This window comes from Petaurus breviceps, unplaced genomic scaffold (assembly GCF_028583685.1).
Source record: "Petaurus breviceps papuanus isolate PSGF00001 unplaced genomic scaffold, PetGlider_PUasm1.0 90895, whole genome shotgun sequence".
NCBI lineage: Eukaryota > Metazoa > Chordata > Mammalia > Diprotodontia > Petauridae > Petaurus > Petaurus breviceps.
This window is the reverse complement of record NW_027187372.1, coordinates 36692980-36712011: the sequence shown is the minus strand read 5'-3', so window position 1 is coordinate 36712011 and position 19032 is coordinate 36692980.

Genomic DNA, 19032 nt, shown 5'->3' with positions numbered 1-19032 from the left:
CTTTAGCAAAGTTGCAGGATGCAAAATAAACCCACATAAATCATCAGCATTTCTATATATTATCAAAAAAAATCCAACAGCAAGAGATAGAAAGAGAAATTCCATTTAAAATAACTGCAAACAATATAAAATACTTGGGAGTCTACCTGTTAAGACAAAGCCAGGAGCTATAGGAACACAATTATAAAACACTTTTCAGAAAAATAAAGTCAGATCTAAACAACTGGAAAACTATTAATTGCTCATGGGTCAATATAATAAAACTGACAATTCTACCTAAATTAATCTAATGAATCAGTGCCATACTGATCAGACTACCAAAACATATTTTACAGAGCTAGAAAAAATGATAGCAAAATTCATCTGGAAGAACAAAAGTTTAAGGATATCAAGGGAATCAGTGAAAAAAATGTGAAGGACGGTGGTCTAGCCCTACCGGATCTCAAACTATATTATAAAGCAGTAATTATCAAAACAGTCTGTTACTGGCTAAGACAAAAAAGTGGTTGATAAGTGGAATAGAGCAGGTGCACATTACATTATAGTAAATGACCATTATAATCTAGTATATGATCAATCCAAAGATACAAACTTTTGGAACAAAAACTCATTATTTGACCAAAATTGCTGGGAAAACTGGAAAACAGTATGGCAGAAACTAGGTAGAGGTATAACCAATATCTCACACTGTATATCAAGATAAGATCAGAATGGATACATGATTTATACATAAAGGGTGATACCATAAACAAATTAGGAGAGCATGGAATAGTTTCATTGTCAGATCTATGAATAAGGGAAGAATTTAGGATCAAAGAAAATATAGAGAACATTACAAAATGTAAAATAGATAATTTTGATTACATAAAATTATAAAGTTTTTGCACAAACAAAACCAATGCAACCAAAATTAAAAGAAAAGCAGAATAGTAGTGAAAAAATTTTGCAACAATTATCTCTGATTAAGGCATCATTTCTCAAATATATAGAGAACTGAATCAAATTTATAAAAGTACAAGTCATTCCCCAATTAACGAAAGATGAAAGGACATGAATAGGCAGTTTTTAGATGAAGAAATCAAAACTATTGATAGGCATATGAAAAAAAATGCTCTAAATTACTATTGATTAGAAAAATGCAAATTATAAAACAACTCTGAGGTACCACCTCACACCTACCAGATTGACTAATATGACAAAAAGGAAAAATGATAAATGTTGGGGAGAATGTAGGAAAACTATGACACTAATGCACTCACTGTTGGTGGAGTAGTGAATTTATCCAAACATTCTGGAGAGCAATTTGAAATTGTAACCAAAGGGCTATAAAACTGTGCATACCCTTTGATCCAACAATACCACTTCTAGGTCTATACCCCAAAGACATAAAAAGGTCGAGGGTAGGATCTATTTGTACATTTTTATAGCAGCTCTTTTTCTGGTGTCTAATAATTGGAAATCAAAGGGATACCCATAACTGGGGAATGGCTAAATAAGCTGTAGTATATGATTGTGATGGAATGCTATTGTTCTATAAGAAATGGCAACCAGCATGATTTTAGAAAATCCTGGAAAGACTTACATGAACTAATGCAAAGTGAAGTGAACAAAACCAGGAGAACATTGTACACAGTAACAGTAATATTGTACAATGAAGAACTGTGAATTACTTAGCCATTTTCAGCAATACAATGATCCAAAACAATCCTAAAGGACTAATGATGTAGCCTACTATCTGACTCCAGAGAAAAAACTGATATTGTCTGAATAACGACTGAGGCATGCTATTTTTCACCTTCTTTCTTTCATTCCTTTTCCTTAATTTGAATCTTCTTGTACAAAATGACTAATATGGAAATGTTTTACATTATTACACATGTATAATCTGTATTTGATTGCTTGCCATCTCAGGGAGAGGAAATGGGAGGGAGGGATATGTGATAGTAATGTAATATAAAGATTCCCCTGTATTGGCTTGGTTTTCAAATTGATTGTGTTAAAACCCAGAGCTTGTTAATCCCACCTGTGGGATGGACTTGTTGATGTGAAAAGAAAGTCCTGAACTGGGAGGAGCTGGTGACGTAGATTTGGAGAGACGAGAGAGAGGCAGAAGAACTTTTTGGAAGCAGCACCTCGTGGAGGCAGAGAGAGAGACTGAGAGGATTGCTGGGGGCCACTTTGAATTGCCCTGGACTTTTGAGACCTGCCCCCGGAGCTGCCAAGGACTGAGGAGACATGGCTGTTTTGCTGGTACTTTGTCTGTCTGTTTTGATGTTGTTTTGCCAGATTTGCCCACTGGTGAAAGACAGTCATTTTGTTGAAGAAGTCCTGGAACCTGGCTGTTGGCTAAGAGCTCCTGAGAGTGAATACTGTCCACTGGTGAAGGACAGTGCTGTTGTTGCAGGGGTCTGGAAACCTTTCTGTTGGTTCAGAAGCCCTGAAGAAGGATTTTCTTGTTGTATGTTTACAGAAATCCTGGGAGAGGGTTTTGCTAATGTTTTCAGGGGTTCTAGGACTGTTCTACAGACATAGGATGAATTAATGAAGGGACTGGCAATGTATCTTGTGGCCTTGCTAAGCCTTGTCTCCCCAGGAACTAAGATTGCTGAGAACTTGCCTCCTGTCAAGATGAAGAAAAGACCTCCATTTGGGTATTAAGTGCTGAGCTTAAACTTGATGTAACTCTGGGGTAGATTCAATTGTGATCCAGGAGTGGGGAACTTTTGACCTTTTTGTGTTCTATGGTTGAACAAATGAATGTACTTTACTTATGTTTGGAAACTAATCTCCATTTGAGAAGAGGGGCTTTGTGGTGGACTAAATGAAGGTACAGCCTAGGGGTGGAGTAGTATTTAGAAGAGGGACTTTGTAATTGATTGAATGATTGGAAGGTCCTGGGGTGGGATAGTACTTGGAGATTATTTAAGCTTAGTAAATGCTGTATTTTGAATGATGCCATGTTTTGATCTTCTCTGTTCTTGGTTTGTCACTGAATAAAATGGAGAGCACCTATGATGGTATTTTGAACCTTGGGAAGTTGCCTTTCCTTGGCATTACATTACAGGATAGAATTTGGAACTCAAAACTTAAAAAAAAAACACCCAAATGTTAAAAAAATTGTTTTAACATGTAATTGGGGAAAATAAAATATATGTTAAAAAATAGTGATTTAGAGCTTTTTTTTCCATGTAAGAGACTTATTCTTAATGTCACATAGGTAATAGATGGCAGAGCTGGGATTTTAACCTAGATCCTCTGATTATAAATTCATTATGTTTTATACTGCACCAGGGGGTTTATAGGGGCTTTCACCCTGGCCTAGAGATTTGAAGGACAAGTGAGGACAAATATAGTCCTTTGAGGAAGAAGACTGAGGCTGGTGAACAGAACCAGTGAAAGAATCATGAGAGTGAAGGGGGAATATCATTTATCTTGCTGGTTTTCTTGGGCCTACCTAAAGCTAGTAGGACCTAAGTTCTATCATGGCTGAAGATTGGAAAGAGGCCTGTCTCTTCTCTCACTGAGGCCATCTCTCTTGATCCTCATTAAAATGGAAGTTAGTTGTTCTATTGTGCTGAGTGCCTTATACATAGCAGGCATTTAATAAACTCATGTTGAATGAATGAATGAATGAATGAATGAATGAATGAATGAATAGATCTTGTTGGAAGATGTAATACTCAAAGAATTGATTTGGAGATCAATTAGGCCATTCACTTTGCCCTTTGGATTGGGAATGGTATGTACTGGGAGATATTCTTTGACTTCCACAACGGTGATCACAGGGCCCCTCAAATGGTAGACAAAATAGTGACTTGAATTCAAAATGATGTGGTTAAGGTAGCCCCTGAATATATAAGATTTCACAAATGAAGAGTGAGGTGGTCTTCACAGCTGTGGGAACTGTGGTCCCAAGAAGAACAAGTTCCATTTTTGTCGTGTCCACCGTTATGGTGTAGCTCTCATTCCTGGGAGCCAGAAAGGGAAAAGATAAAAAGAGATTTCTACTTGGTTCAGCCAAGTGGCACAATGGATAGAGTGTTAGAATTGAAGTCAAGAAAGACAGGAGTTCAAAACTAGCCTCAGGCACTACCTGTGTGACCCTGTGAAAGTCATTAATCTCTGTCTGACTCAGTTTCTTCAACTGTGGATAAAAATAGGACCTACCTTCCAGGCTTGTTGAAGGCTTAAAATGATGCATTTGTAAAGCACTCAGTATGGTACCTAACATGTAGTAAATGCTCAATAAATGTTTTCCCCCTTCCTTTGGGGTAGGAGGGAGAATTTGTAGAAGTCTTGGGTGTTTACTAATGCAGTCCTTGATCTGGGATTAGGTCTCACTTGTGCCTAGGAGGGTTGGTAGTGGCACCTAAACTGGCATAGTTGATCATGAGCAGGTACTGGTATTACCATAGACAAAGAAGCAACATGGCATAATGGATAGAATATTGAACTTAGAATCAAGAAGACCTGCGGTCACATCCCACCTAAGATTTACTGGCTATAAATGACCCTGGGCAAATTGTTTAACTTCTCTCTTCCTCAGTTTCTCATCTGTAAAATGAGGGTGCTGGACTAGATGGCTTCCAAATTTGCTGCTAGCTCTAAAGCTATAATCTTGTGTATCCTATGAAAGCATGTTCCCAAGAGAGAAGTGAGGTAGATAATCAACAAATTGTACAAACCATGGCACGAGTTACTTGGTTTGCTCAGATAATTATTGGCAACATGCCTTGAAAGAGCAGTAGTTTTTTTTTTCAAGGTAGCAGGAAAGTTCCAGTAGAGCTTTTAAATTTAAATTTTATCATTTTCAATTGCTAAACATTATTTTTTTCCCTCTCTACACCCTCACCATTGGGAAAAGAAAGAAAAAACAAAACTCTTGTAACAAATAAAACATAGTCAAGCCAAACAAATCCCTATATTGACCTTATCAAAAAAATGTGTTTCATTCTGCATTAGTTCATCTTCTCTTTCTCAGGAGGTGGGGAGTAGTCTTTATCCCTGGTCCCCTAGAATCAAAGTTGATCAATGAGAATAAGATTGAAGATTTGTAAAAATATATCATCTGATTTGGTCCTCACAAACACCCCAGTGAAGTAGGCGCTATAATTATCCTCATTGTGTAGATGTAGAAAGTAAGATTGATACAGGTTAAGTGACTTATCCAGGGTTACACAGCTAGTAGGTGAAAATGCAGGTCTTCATTATTCTGAGTTCAGTGCCACCTAGCTACCTTATTAGGCTATAAATTCCATGAGGGCAAAGATAGGTTCTTCTCTAAATCTTGTATTTCATCCATTGCCTAGCAAGTGCTTTGCACAAAATAGGAACTTAGTAAATGTTAGACCCAATTGAATAACAAAACCCCTACTATTTGACAATGATCACGATTTCTCCTTTTAAGTGTTTTTAAGTGTACAAATCATTCATTTAAAAATTAATTTGGCATTACCACCGAGAATCAGTCAAGCTCATCAGCCTATAGTTTTGAAGAATCAATATTTCTCCCATTTAAAAAAGAAAATGAAGACAAGTATAATGAATAATTGTTGTGTAGATGAAAATTACCCACGATGGAGGCGCCTATGTGGGAAATTGCAGGCATTTGCTTCTGGAAGACAACATCTTGTGTTCCCCTACCACATGGGTGGGGATAGCCCCTTGCCATTGAGTGCACAGCTGATGTGGACCTCTCCCCAAATCATTTTGAACCCCCAAAACCTGGATTGGCCGATCAGGAGAGACATTTTGGCCCACTCTGAGCATAATCTACCGTAACGCTTTGTGTATTCTGGCATAACAGACATACTTTGCTTTGCTCTCTGAGTGAACTCAAAATGTTCCTTCCTCTGTCAGCAACTACAAGGCCAGATGAAGCTGACCAGGAGCATTCTTCTGTTTATGACTACTAGGTTCAAGGTTCCTTGACCCAAACACTATCTTGAATAATGGAACTTTTCTTATCTTGTTCTATAGACACATGTTATATTATATTATATAATATCATGTTAATGGTAGAAGAAACACAGATATCCTGGATCTATAATTTCAGTTGACAGTTTGACATTCTCCTATCTTACTGTATTTACAATCTATTCACTTAAGAAATTCCTTTCTCATATTATGGTTAACACATGTGGAGACTTATAGTTTTGGCTGACATAAGCTTCCTGAGCCAGGAAGGGAGGGAGGGATGAGAGGGAATTGCTCTAAAGATATAAAATCCCCTTTGTCTAACCATCCTTGGGTTCATTGTTTATGATAAACTCCCATACATATCTCTATATGAATGTTTCACAAGCTTTGAGAGAAATGAATATATATATGAAGCCTAATTTTGTCTTTCTGAGTGGATTCAGTAGTGGTTGTCACTGGAATAAGCTTAAAACTCCCAGACAGAGAAAATTTCTTTTTTTTTTCCTGTTGAATCCAGCAGGGGTAAAGGTCCCCCACTCCCATCTCCACCCCATAATACAGGTACCATGAACTAAGCTGGGTAGGGCTACTTCCTATCCCTCTCCCTTTTAAGCCTTGTGACCCTGAGCATTGGGCTTGAGGTTTGGTCTATTTTGCCTCTTCTGTTCAGTTCTAGGTGCTGTACTATCACCCCTACGATTGTTCAAAGTTTCATTAGTTAGTTGTTTAGAGATCTGCTGGATGGGGGCCAGGGAATGGTATGTAGTGGCATGTTTTGATGGTGACCATGTCTACTCTCAGAATATTCCCCAACATGCCAGATTATTCCAAACCACCTGCCAGTGTTCATGCCAGTACAGACCTTTTCATGAGATGCCAGTATGAGAAGAATTTGAACCCAGATCTCTGCAGATACAAACCTGGACTTGAACCATGGTGACCCAGGCTGAATATTGCTGCCAGCCCAGCAAAGAAGTCCTGAGAAATCAGGAGGCAAGCCAGGGAGGTTTGGTTTGGCCTTGGAACTTGATGGGACTATGCCATATGAGAACTGAATGAAATTGTGAACCTAATCTCTTTCCACTTTCTAGAGACTGAGGTCATATAATCTGGAATTATTCCCTCCCCTCCCCAACCCCCAAACCTGGTGGGTGGGGTAAATAGGACTGTTCAGTGGTTAAATGGAACTAGAGTACTGGGGAACCTCCCAAACTGGGAGGACCCCATTGGTGGTGGGAGCTTGAGCCAATCCCAGAGATACTAGATATCCCCAAGCTGTCTTAAGAAAACTAGAGAACCCTGGGGGAGAAGTTAAATGTAAAGCACCTGAGCTTGTGGCGGTGGCCCTATATAACTTTTGCCCTCTAGCACTTCCAAAAATTCCACAAATTTGGGGCGGCCAGGTAGCACAGCAAGTAAGAGCACCGGCTCCAGTGTTGAGAAGACCTGGAGATCGAATCCCGGGCTCAGACACTTAGCACCCAACCAGAAACACCTGGCCGTGTAACCTTGAGCAAGTTACTTAACCCCAATTGCTTAGGGGTGGCCAGGTGGCTCAGCGCGTAAGAGTACCGGCTCCAGTGTTGGGACGACCTGGAGATCGAATCCCGGGCTCAGATACTCAGCACCACACCCAGAAATAACTGGCCATGTAACCTCGAGCAAGTTACTTAACCCCGATTGCTTAAAAAAAAAAAAAAGAATTCCACAAATTTTCCAAGATCACTGTTTCAGTAGTTTTTCTGGACCTGATGAACTGATGGACTCCTGACAGGGAGGTAAGGGACTAAATATGTAGTATGAGGCCAACATTTCTAGATTTTGCCAATGTGGGAATTTGTGTTTAACTATGAATATTTGTTAGAAGGGTTTTGTTTTGTCTCATGTTTTTCAACTGGAGGGGGCATGTGGGAGGGAGAGAAAATAAAGTTTTAATTAAAAAAAATAAAAAGAATTTTTCAGTTAATCTCTTCAGTCAACAAGAGAGCCACCTAAGAAGGAAGATTACAGCTTTTGAGAAAAAAAAATGGCACCAAATTGCACTGTGTAGGCAGCCTCCTACTGCAATTAAAAATAAAAAAGAATAAGATTAGGCCTTGAGTAGAGGAATAAAACCACTGCCAACAGAATAATTCTAACCATACCATTCTTGAAATTTCACTAGGAAGCATGGGTTATGAAGAGCCGAACATACTTTTAAAAGAAAGTATCATAGAGAACTATTAATTAATATCCACAACATATTAGTATATACTGTAATATTTCATATCTAAACCATTAGAACATTTGAGTAATTAAGGAAGAAAGGAGAGTTGGGGTCAGAGTTTGGTAATGCTGGTAATCTCTGCTTTCTATGGTTTGTTTTTCTTCCACAGTGCATGGGAGAAGGAGATCTCTCTCCTATTAGCAATGGCAGAACAACTCTGACTCAGTGGAAGATACCCAGAGGACTGAGTTTGAAAGGGATAACATACCCAGGAAGTTTAGTGGAGTGACCTGCCCGACAGATGTGCTGGAAGATCACAGGAAGGGCATATTAGCCTTTCTAGACATAGAGAAAAAGGGAATATAAAATAAAACCTTCCAGACCAGTCTGTTCCATATAAAGACTGGGTTATGTTTGTTTATCACCCCCATAGTTGCTCGAAGTTTCATAAATTAGGTGTTCAGAGATCTTCTGGATGGGGCCTAGGGAATGGTATGTGGTGGCATGTCTTTATGGTGACCTTGTCTACTCTCAGAATGTTGCCCAGCATGCCAAATTGCTCCAAGCCATTTTCCAATGTTTATTCCAGGGCCGACCTTTTCATAAGATGCCAATATGAGGAGAATTTGAACCCAGATCTCTGCAGATACAAAGTCCAACACTTTCTACACTCTCTGCTTCACATGTAATCTGGTAACTGTCAACCCTTTCCCCTCCATAACATCTTCCCTTTCAATCCCCGATAGGACCTTCTGTGTGCCTTTCCATCAGTCTGTACCCCCTCTTAGGGGAATCCTTTTCTCTCTAGACCTGAGCACCTGTGTCCATACACACTTCTACAATTCTATTTGCTCTTATATAGGAACACATATTCCTATTCTTTCAGCCTTACTGTCCCAAAGACTTCAGATTACTCTCCATTTTCTACCCAATGGGTTCATGGAGGTTTAGTGGTGGAAATGTCCCTAGATAATGACATTCATTATTTACTTTTTTTGGTTTCTAGGTCTTACTACTAAGGGTTTTAAAAGGCTCTTGTCAACAGAGGGAGCAGAGGGAGAGTTCAAGAAAGGGCAAATAAACTATAGGAAGTTGAGTTTACCAATTGGCCCTAACTCTCCTTCCATCCTTAATTACTCACATTTCCTAATTGTTTAGATATGTAATATTATAGTAAAATCTATATGTAGGTGCATATTAATAAGGGTTTCTCTGTTTATGATACTTTCTTTTTAAAAGTATGTTCAGCCCTCTATAACCCATACTTCCTGGTGGACTTTCAAGAATGGTGTGGTAGAATTCTTCTGCTGGCAATGGTTTTTTAAAAATTAATTTTTAGTTTTCAATATTCATTTTTGTAAGATTTTGAGATCTAAATTTCCTCTCCCATCTCTTCCCCAAGACAGCAAGCAGTCTGATATAGGCTATACATGTATAACCATATTAAACTTATTTCCACATTAGTCATGTTGTGAAAAAAGAATCAGAACAAAAAGGAAAAACCAAAAGAAAGAAAAAACAAAAAAAGAGTAAATAGTCCACTTTGATCTGCGTTTAGATTCCACAGTTCTTTCTCTGGATGTGGAGAGCATTTTCCATCATGAGTCTTTTGGAATTGTCTTTGATCATTGTATTTCTGAGAACAGTTAAGTCTGTCCAAGTCAGACATTGTACAATATTGCTGTTAGTCTGCTCACTTCACTCAGTATCAATTCATGTAAGTCTTTCCAGGTTTTCCTGAAGTCCACCTGCTCATCATTTCTTTTGGAAAAACAGTATTCCATGCATTCATATACCATAACTTGTTCAACCATTCCCCAATTGATGGGCATCCCCTCAATTTCCAGTTCTATGTTGGCAGTGGTTTTATTTTTCTACTCTAGGTCTAGGCATTAAAAAAAAAAAACTTCAGTAGAAGGATACCTACACAGTGCAATTTGGTAGCATCAAAAGACACCCTATCCCCCAAATATCTTTGCCATTGTACTGTCATAACACCTACATCTCTGCCATTGGCATACCTGTGGGGACTTGGTACTTAGAGAAGCCACTCATCCTGCCTCATGAAAAGAGGTATCAGAACTCTTGGAGACAAGTAATACCCAGAAAAGTAGAAAGCCATGGACCCAGGGAAATTTCTAATGAGGAAAAAAAATTAGCCAAAGGGACAGAGAGGTACATTTAGGAACACAGGAAAATCCTACCTTGGGGCAATAATTATTCTATCTCTTGTAGGGCTTGGTGAGGGTGAGGCACAAAAGAAAAAAAAAGGGATCCAGGGTGCAAGATCTACAAGACAATGATATGGAAAATGTTTAGAAGAAGGAACCCAAAATTGAGACCTTAGAAGTTTTAAGTCCACAAGGAACAGAGATTAAAGAAAGAATAAAGAAATATAAGAGCTATGCATCAAAGAATAAAAGTTTAGAATAAATAGAAAGGGAGATAAATAGTGAAGAGAAAGAAGGGAAGAAATCCTTTTTAGAAAAAGTAGAAAATGAAATTAAAAAAAGCTAACAAACACAATAAAACAATTTGAAGGAAAGGAGACAAAGAAGGATTTCACTTGGCTTCTTAATTGAGAGGAAAATAAGACTGGAAGAATTAAATAACTAGATAAAATCAAGAAAGAAACAGGAACTAATAAGTAAATCTCCAAAGTCAGGGAAAGGGGTAACAAATGGAAGAGTGACTTGAGAGTGAAGAGAAGAGAGCAGGATTCTTTAAAATATGTTAAGCTGAAATAACTGAAGGGACATAGTACTCTGTTTATAGAGGAAGAGGGGAAAAAATCCCAAGTTGGGAAATATCACTGACAAATGAAGAAAAATATAGATCTAACTCACAAAAATTTTAAGGTGAATGGATTAAAGAATCCAATAAAAAAAGGCAGATTGGATAAGAAAGCAAAATCAGACAACTGTTGCTTATGTGAAATAGAACAAAAAAAAATAGACATGAACAGAATAAAAATGGACTAGTAAAAATTACTATGTGTCAAGTGAATTTTTTTTTTCAAAAAAGCAGTAATTTCAATGATGCTTTCAGGTGAAGAAAAATAATTCAAAACATAAAACAGAGGTAACCCCCCAAAATACATTATACTGAAAGGAACCATAACAATAAACCATTATCAACATTTCAGCCTGTGTGCTCCAAATGCTGTAGCACCTAAATTCATAAAGGAAACATTAACTACACTACAGAAAGACAAAGACAGTAAAACAATAGTGATGGGAGATTTCATGGTACTTTTCCTGGTTTTGGATAAGTCTAACAGAAAATAAAACAAAAGGGAAAATATAAAACTGGACAAATTGCTAAAGAAGATAAAGGCAAAAGACTTGTGTTATCTTCTGAATGGGATTGCAAAAGAACACATGTATATCTTTCAACAACATATGCAATTTTTTAAAAATGGCATGTAACAAATGTAAGAAGGCAAAAGTAGTAAATACACCCTTCACAAAATATAACACAACAACAAAAATACATTAATAAAATAGAAAATGAGAGGAATTAATGACCTGAATGTGTATTTAAAAATTAGAAAACAAAAAAAATAAACCAATTCTAAATAAACATAAAAGGAAGGTATTCAAAATTAGAGGATAGATAAATTAGAAACAAAAAAAAACCCTTCTAGAAATGATAAATAAAACTAACCTTTAACCTATCTGATTAGAGGACAGAAAATCAAATCAACAAAATAGCAAATGAGCAAAGTCAAATCAAAACAAAACCAGGAGAAATAAAAAAGAATTATAAGAACTTATTATATGTAATTATAATAAAAAAATATAACGTGTCTGTGTGTGTGTGTTTATGGCAGTGAGGTGCATAGTGGATAGTGAGCCAGGTCTGGAGTCAGGAAGACCTGAGTTCAAATCTGTCATCAGATATTTCCTAGCTTTGTAACCCTGGGCAAGTCACTTAACACTGCTTTAATTTCCTCATCTGTAAAATTTGTTGGAGAAGGAAATGGCAAAGCACTCTAGTGTCTTTGCCAAGAAAACCTCAAATAGAGTCATGAAGAGTCAGACACAATTGGAAAAACTGAACAATTATCTCTCTCTCTCTCTCTCTCTCTCTCTCTCTCTCTCTCTTCTTCTATCCATCTTTTGGTCAAAACTGAGAATACAAAAGAGAAGAGTACTTTTAAAAATATAAAAAACCCAAACTATCAGAAGACTAAATTAAGATCTTAACCAAATTCAGAAAAAGAAATAGAGCATGTTGCAAAGGAATTGCCAAATAAAAACACTCCTGGTCCTAATGGATTCATATGAGAATTCTATCAAACTTTTAAAGAACAATTGCTATTCATAGATTATTCTCAAAAATTGCAAAAGAAAACACCTTACCAAATTCCTTTTATGAGGCAAATATACTCCTAATACCTTAATCATGGAAATTAAAAAAAAAAACACAGAAGGAGAATTGTTGACCAATATAATTAATGAATATTGATGAAAAATTTTAAATAAGACCTTATCAAATAAACTATTGTGATTTATCAAAGAAATCATTCATTATGACAGGGTAGCTCTACATTAAGGAAGCAATCAGCATAATTATTCATATTAAAGACAAAAACATCCAAACTACATGATTATTTTAATATATTCAGAAGAAGCCTTTGACAAAGTACAACCCTCATTTATGGTTAAAAAAAAAAAAAGAACACCCTGCAAATATGGGCATAGAGGGGACTTTTTATATCACAGAACACATCTAAAATCAAACACAAACATCATATACAATGAGAATATACTAGAATACATTCTGGTAAATCCAGGAATAAAGATAACTACTTTTGTCATCACCATTTGATTTAATTCTGGAAATGCTAGCAATAGTAACAGGGCAAGAGAAAGAAATTAAAAGGATAAAAATATGTAAAGGGGATAAAACTATCCCTATTTGCTGGTGATATGATGGTTTACTCATAAAATTCTAGAGATTCAGCAAAGATAATAATTGAGATAAGTATGGTGAAGTTGCAGGCTACAAAATAAATCCTAAAAAATCAACTGCATTTCTGTATAATAATAAAAGCTAAGAGGCAACAATCGAAAGTGAAATCTCATTCCAGATAACTACAAAATGAATAAAGTGTCTGAGGATTAATATATGAAAACACACAAAGAGCTTGTATAGATTCCATTATAAAGTACTCCTTAAAAAAAAATAAAGAAAAACTTAAATAGTTGGAGGAATGTTCTATAATCATATTTTGGTTTTGCCAACATGATAAAAATAACAATACTATAAAAATTATCTTAACGTTTTAATGCTATGCCAATCAAATTGTCAAAGGAATATTTATAGAACTTAAGATTAATAACAATATTAATTTGGAAAAAATCTGGAGTATCAAGGTATGAAAAAAGGAAGCAGAATAAAAGGGGAATAGCAATTGCAGACCTCAAACTATATTGTAAACCAGCAATGATTAAAACCATTTGCATTTGGTTAAAAAATAGAAAGACAGATCAATGCAACAGGCTGGCAAGGGAGAATTAGAAACAATGAAACTCAATAACCCAATGTTTGATAAACCAGAAAAACACAAATAACCCAGAAAAAGACTCCCTATTTGATAAAAAAAAAAAAAAGCTGGAAAAATTAGAAATCAGTTTGGTGGAAGTTAGTCTTAGACCAATACTTTACACCATATTCTACAATACATCCTAAATGAATACATGACCTTAATATCAGAGATCCTAGGATAAAAAAATTAGAAGAGAAGCAGATCCAATGAAGGGAAGAATGCCTTGAAAAGCATAATTGTCCAAATGAAAAAAGATATACAAAAATTCACTGAAGAGAAGAATTCTTTAAAAAGTAGAATTGAACAAATGGAAAAGGAGGTATAAAAACTCACTCAAGAAAATAATTCATTAAAGATTAGAATTGGGCAAGTGGAAGCTAATGACTCTATGAGACATCAAGAATCCATCAAACAAAATCAAAAGAATGGAAAAATAGAAGACAATGTAAAATATCTCATTGGAAAAGTAACTGAACTGGAAAATAGATCCAGGAGAGGGAATTTAAAAATTATTGGACTAATTGAAAGCCATGAACAGAAAAAAAAGAGAGAGAGACTAGTTATCATTTTTCAAGAAATTATCAAGGAACGGTGTAGCAGCAAGCACCCCAAGCGCGTCCTCAGGGTTTGCAGCTACCACAGGTTCTTGGATCTGCTTTGTTAAAGGAAAGCAACTCAAAATGGGTTAACAAGCTTACTTTAATCAGTCAGACATATATCGTTTACCTTGTTCAGGAGAAAAGGTCAGCACCCTGAACCTCAAAGTATACAGGCATAATTATCAAGACAGAAACATCAAGTAGACAGATTTCCAAACTGTCCAACCATTACATCCATACCCAGTCAACATCTGGGTTTCCACATTCTGGGTTTTTCAAAGCCGGGGGACTCTCAACAACGGCTTCCCAGAATTCAGATCAAATCACAGAACACTTCTCAAAGTGAGTCCCAAAACAAAGCTACACATCAGGGCTTATATAGCCTTCTCCTGGCTCAGAGAATGTAACAACCTTATTGACCCACTGGCCAATCAAGAAGTATCTACTGAAAAACAAGCCTCCCACCCCAGGCTCCAGGTGCACGTTAGCCTAGGGGCAGGGAAGATCTTTAAATCTGCATTTCCATTACAAATGGCTAGGTGGCACAGTGAATAGGGCACTGGACCTGGAGTCAGGAGGACCTGAGTTCAAATCTGGCCTCAGACACTTAACACAAAGTTAGCCATGTGAAATTTGGGCAAGTCACTTAACCCCAATTGCCCAACCTTCCCCCCTCCAAAAAGCTAAAAAAAAAAATTATCAAGGAAAACTTCCCTGATATTCTAGAACCAGAGGGTAAAACAGAAATTAAAAGAATCCACTGATCACATCCTGAAAGAGATCCTGAAATGAAAACTCTCAGGAATATTATAGCCAAATTCTAGAGTTCCCAGGTCAAGGAGAAAATACTGCAAGCAGCCAGAAAGAAACAATTGAAATATTAGGGAGTCACAGTGAGTATAACACAAGATTTGACAGTTTCTACATTAAAGGATCGGAGGGCTTGGAATATGATATTCTGGAGAGCAAAAGAGCTAAGATTACATTCAAGAATTACCTACCTAGCAAAACTGAGTAGAATCCTTTGGAGAAATAATGGATATTCAATGAAATTAAAACTTTCAAACATTTCTGATGAAAAGACCAAAACTGAATAGAAAATTTGACTTTCAAATACAAGACTCAAGAGAAGCATAAAAAGGTAATCAGGAAAGAGAAATTACAAGGGATTCAGGAAGGTTAAACTCTTTACATTCTGATTTGGGAAAATGAGACTTGTAACTCCTAAAATCTTTCTCATAATTAGGGGAGTTAGATAAAATATAAAAAGATAGAAAGCACAGGTGTGAGTTGAATATGATGGGATGATTATGTGAAAATTAAAGTTAAGGAGTGAGAAAGAAGAATGCACTGGGAGAAGGGAAAAGGGAGAGGTAGAATGGAGTACATTATCTGATTCAAAAAGAGATTTTACAGTGGAAAGAAATATGGGGGAAGAGAGGAACTGAGCATGTGAACCTTACTCTCATTGTGAACCTTACTCTCATTACTCAAAGAGGGAATAACACACACACTCAATTGGGTGTAGAAATCTATCTTACCATACAGGAAAGTAGGATGGGAAGGAGATAAGAGAAGAGGGATGGGGAAGAGAGAAGAGGGGGGCAGATTGGGGAAAGTAAAAATCAGAAGCAAAACCCATTTGCAAATGGACAGGGTGAAAAGAAGGAGAGGGAGGGAGGGAGGGAGGGAGGGAGAGAGAGAGAGAGAGAGAGAGAGAGAGAGAGAGAGTGAGAGAGAGAGAGAGAGAGAGAGAGAGAGAGAGAGAGAGAGAGAGAGAGAGATTAGAATAAACAGGGGAAATGGAATGGAGGTAAATACATAGTTGGTAATCATTACTGTGAAAAAAATTATAGCAAATTGCTCTGATAAAATATCATTCCTCAAATATATAGATATATAGAGAACTAAGTCAAACTTATAGAAATAAAGAGCCATTCCTCAGTTGATAAATGGTCAAAGACATGAACAGAGAGTTTTCAAAGTGGTCAAAGCTATCTATAGTCATATGAGAAAATGCTCTAAATCACTATTGATTAGAGAAATGCAAATTGAAACAACTCTGAGCTACCCCCACACACCCATCAGATTGACTAATATGACAGTAAAAGAAAATGACAAATGTTGGAGGGGATGTGGGAATATTAAAACACTAATTCATGGTTGGTGAAGTTGTATATTGATTCAACCGTTCTAGAGAGCAATTTTGAATTATGTCCAAAGAGGCATAAAACCATGAGGTCAAAGTTACCTTTGACCAAGTAATACCACCACTAGGTCTTTATCCCAAAGAGGATAACAAAAAGGAAAAAGACCTATATATACAATTTTTTTTTACAGCAGCTTTTTCAGTAGTGACAAAGAATTAGAAATTGAGGGGATGTCTATCTGTTGGGGAATGACTGAACAAGTTGTCGTATGTGATTGTGATGGAATACTATTATGCTATAAGAAATGATGAGCAGAATGCTCTCAGAAAAACTTGGAAAAACTTTTATGAACTGATGCAAAATGAAATGAGTAGAACAAGGAAAACATTGTATATCTTGTGATGATCAACTATGAATGACTTAGCTCTTCACAGCAACACAGCAATCCAAGAAAATTACAAAAGACTCATGATAGAAAATACTATCCACATCCAGATAAAAAACTGGTAGAATCCAAACACAGATTGAAGCCTACTTTTTTCACTTTATTTTTAGAAAATATTTTGTGACTTTTTCCTTTTGATCTGTTTTTCTTCTATCACAACTGACTGATATGGAAATACATTCTACATGATTGCGCATATATAACCTATATAAAATTGCTTCCCATTTTGGGAAGAAGGGAGGGTAGGGAGGAAAGGAGAGAAGGAGAAAAATTCAGAATTAAAAAACTTTAAAAAAATGAATGCTAAAAATTGTCTTTACATATAATTAGGGAAAAATAAAATACTTTTAAAAAAGGATAAGAAGGGAAGCAATCAAATGAGAAAAAAAATTTGTATCAAATTTATTTAACAACACTTTGGTATCCAATACATATAAATAATTAATATCTATAAATAAGACCAAAAGCTGATCCATAATAGATAAGTAGTCAAAGGATATGAACAAACAGTTCTCAAAAGAAGAATTACAAACTATTAACAACTATATGAAAGAATGCTTCAAATCACTAATTATGAGAAATGCAAATCAAACCAGGTCTGAAGTTTCACTTCATATCCTACAATTTGGCAAAGATAATACAATATGGGAAAAGCCAATGTTGCAAGGATTATGGAAAGATAGGCACACTGATACATTGTTGGTAGAACTGTGAATTGGTACAACCATTTTGGAAAGCAATTTAGAAATATACAAAAAAGAGTGACTAAAATGTTCATACTTTTTGATTCAGAAGTTGCATTACTAAGATTATACTCTGAGAAAATTTTTCATTGAGAAGAAGAAAGTCCCTATGTACACCAAAATATTTATTTTGCAGCATTTTTTTTTATGATAGCAAAGAATTGCAAACCAAGGTCAATGTCTTTTGATTGGGAAATGACTAAACAAATGTAAATTTGTTCCACTGTTACATGAATGTAATGGAATATTACTGTGGTATAAGAAGCAATTTATGTGATAAAGACAAAGAAACATGGAAATATTGACATGATTTGATGCAGAATGAAGTAAGCAGAACCACGAAAACAATATGTACAATATAAATGGATAGAACTACCACACACACATACACACTCACAAATGAAAATCAAAAGTGAATGTTGTAAAATTATTTTTAAAAAGCAAGTAAATCCTTTTTTTTTTTTTTGCTTTTCAGAGGGAAGGCAGGGCAATTGGGGTTAAGTGACTTGCTCAGGATCATATGGCTAGTTTTTTGTATTAAGTGTCTTGAGGCTGGATTTGAACTCCTCCTGACTCCAGGGCCAATGCTGTATTCACTGCACCACTTAGCCACCCCAAGCTAGTATATCTTGAGAGTAGAGATAGAGATGACATTCTGATCCCATTTGTGGAAGTGGAAAGTCCATAAATGTTGTACATTACAGTTTTTTCTGAATTTTTCTCTTTGTTGATCAGTTATACTATTTTCCTCCTCTTTTTCTTTTTTTGCCTTTTAAAAATGCTATTTGTTATATGGGATGGCTCTCTTTGGGGGGTGAATAGTATATTTACTATAGGAAACTATACTGATGTAAAAAAAAAACCCAAAGACATCAATAAAAAATCATTAAACATAAAAAAAAACGATTGTTAACCTTGGAAGACCAGTTTCCATTGAGTGATGAGCTCAAAAGCTGACTTGAAACTGGGCTGAAAAGTGGTTGTTAAGGATTGTCCCCCCCTTCTCCCACCATAATTTCTTTTTCCTCTAAATTTCCATAACACTTAGGATCAATCTGAGGCCATTGACTGTCTTGTGTTGCAGTGATTTGCATATTTATTTTATGTTTCTACCAGATTGTAAACTCCTTTTGAGGACCAGATTTTGATTTAGTAATCCCAACTCTTCGAAGGCCTAAGGCTTGGCAGAGTATCATTCTCCATTGGACTTTAAAAAATATGGGTTGAATGAATTTGTTGAAAGGGTAATTCCTTGGCTAGCTAACACATCAGGAGACAGTTTGTCTATTGGATTCAACCCATTATTGCAATCATGGGGATAAAGTTTAAAGGCTTTGATGGAAATTTGGAATAGAGGAGAAGGATGGATAAAGAGGTCAGGGTTCTAGGCTGCCGAAGCTCAGATAAAATTTGTCT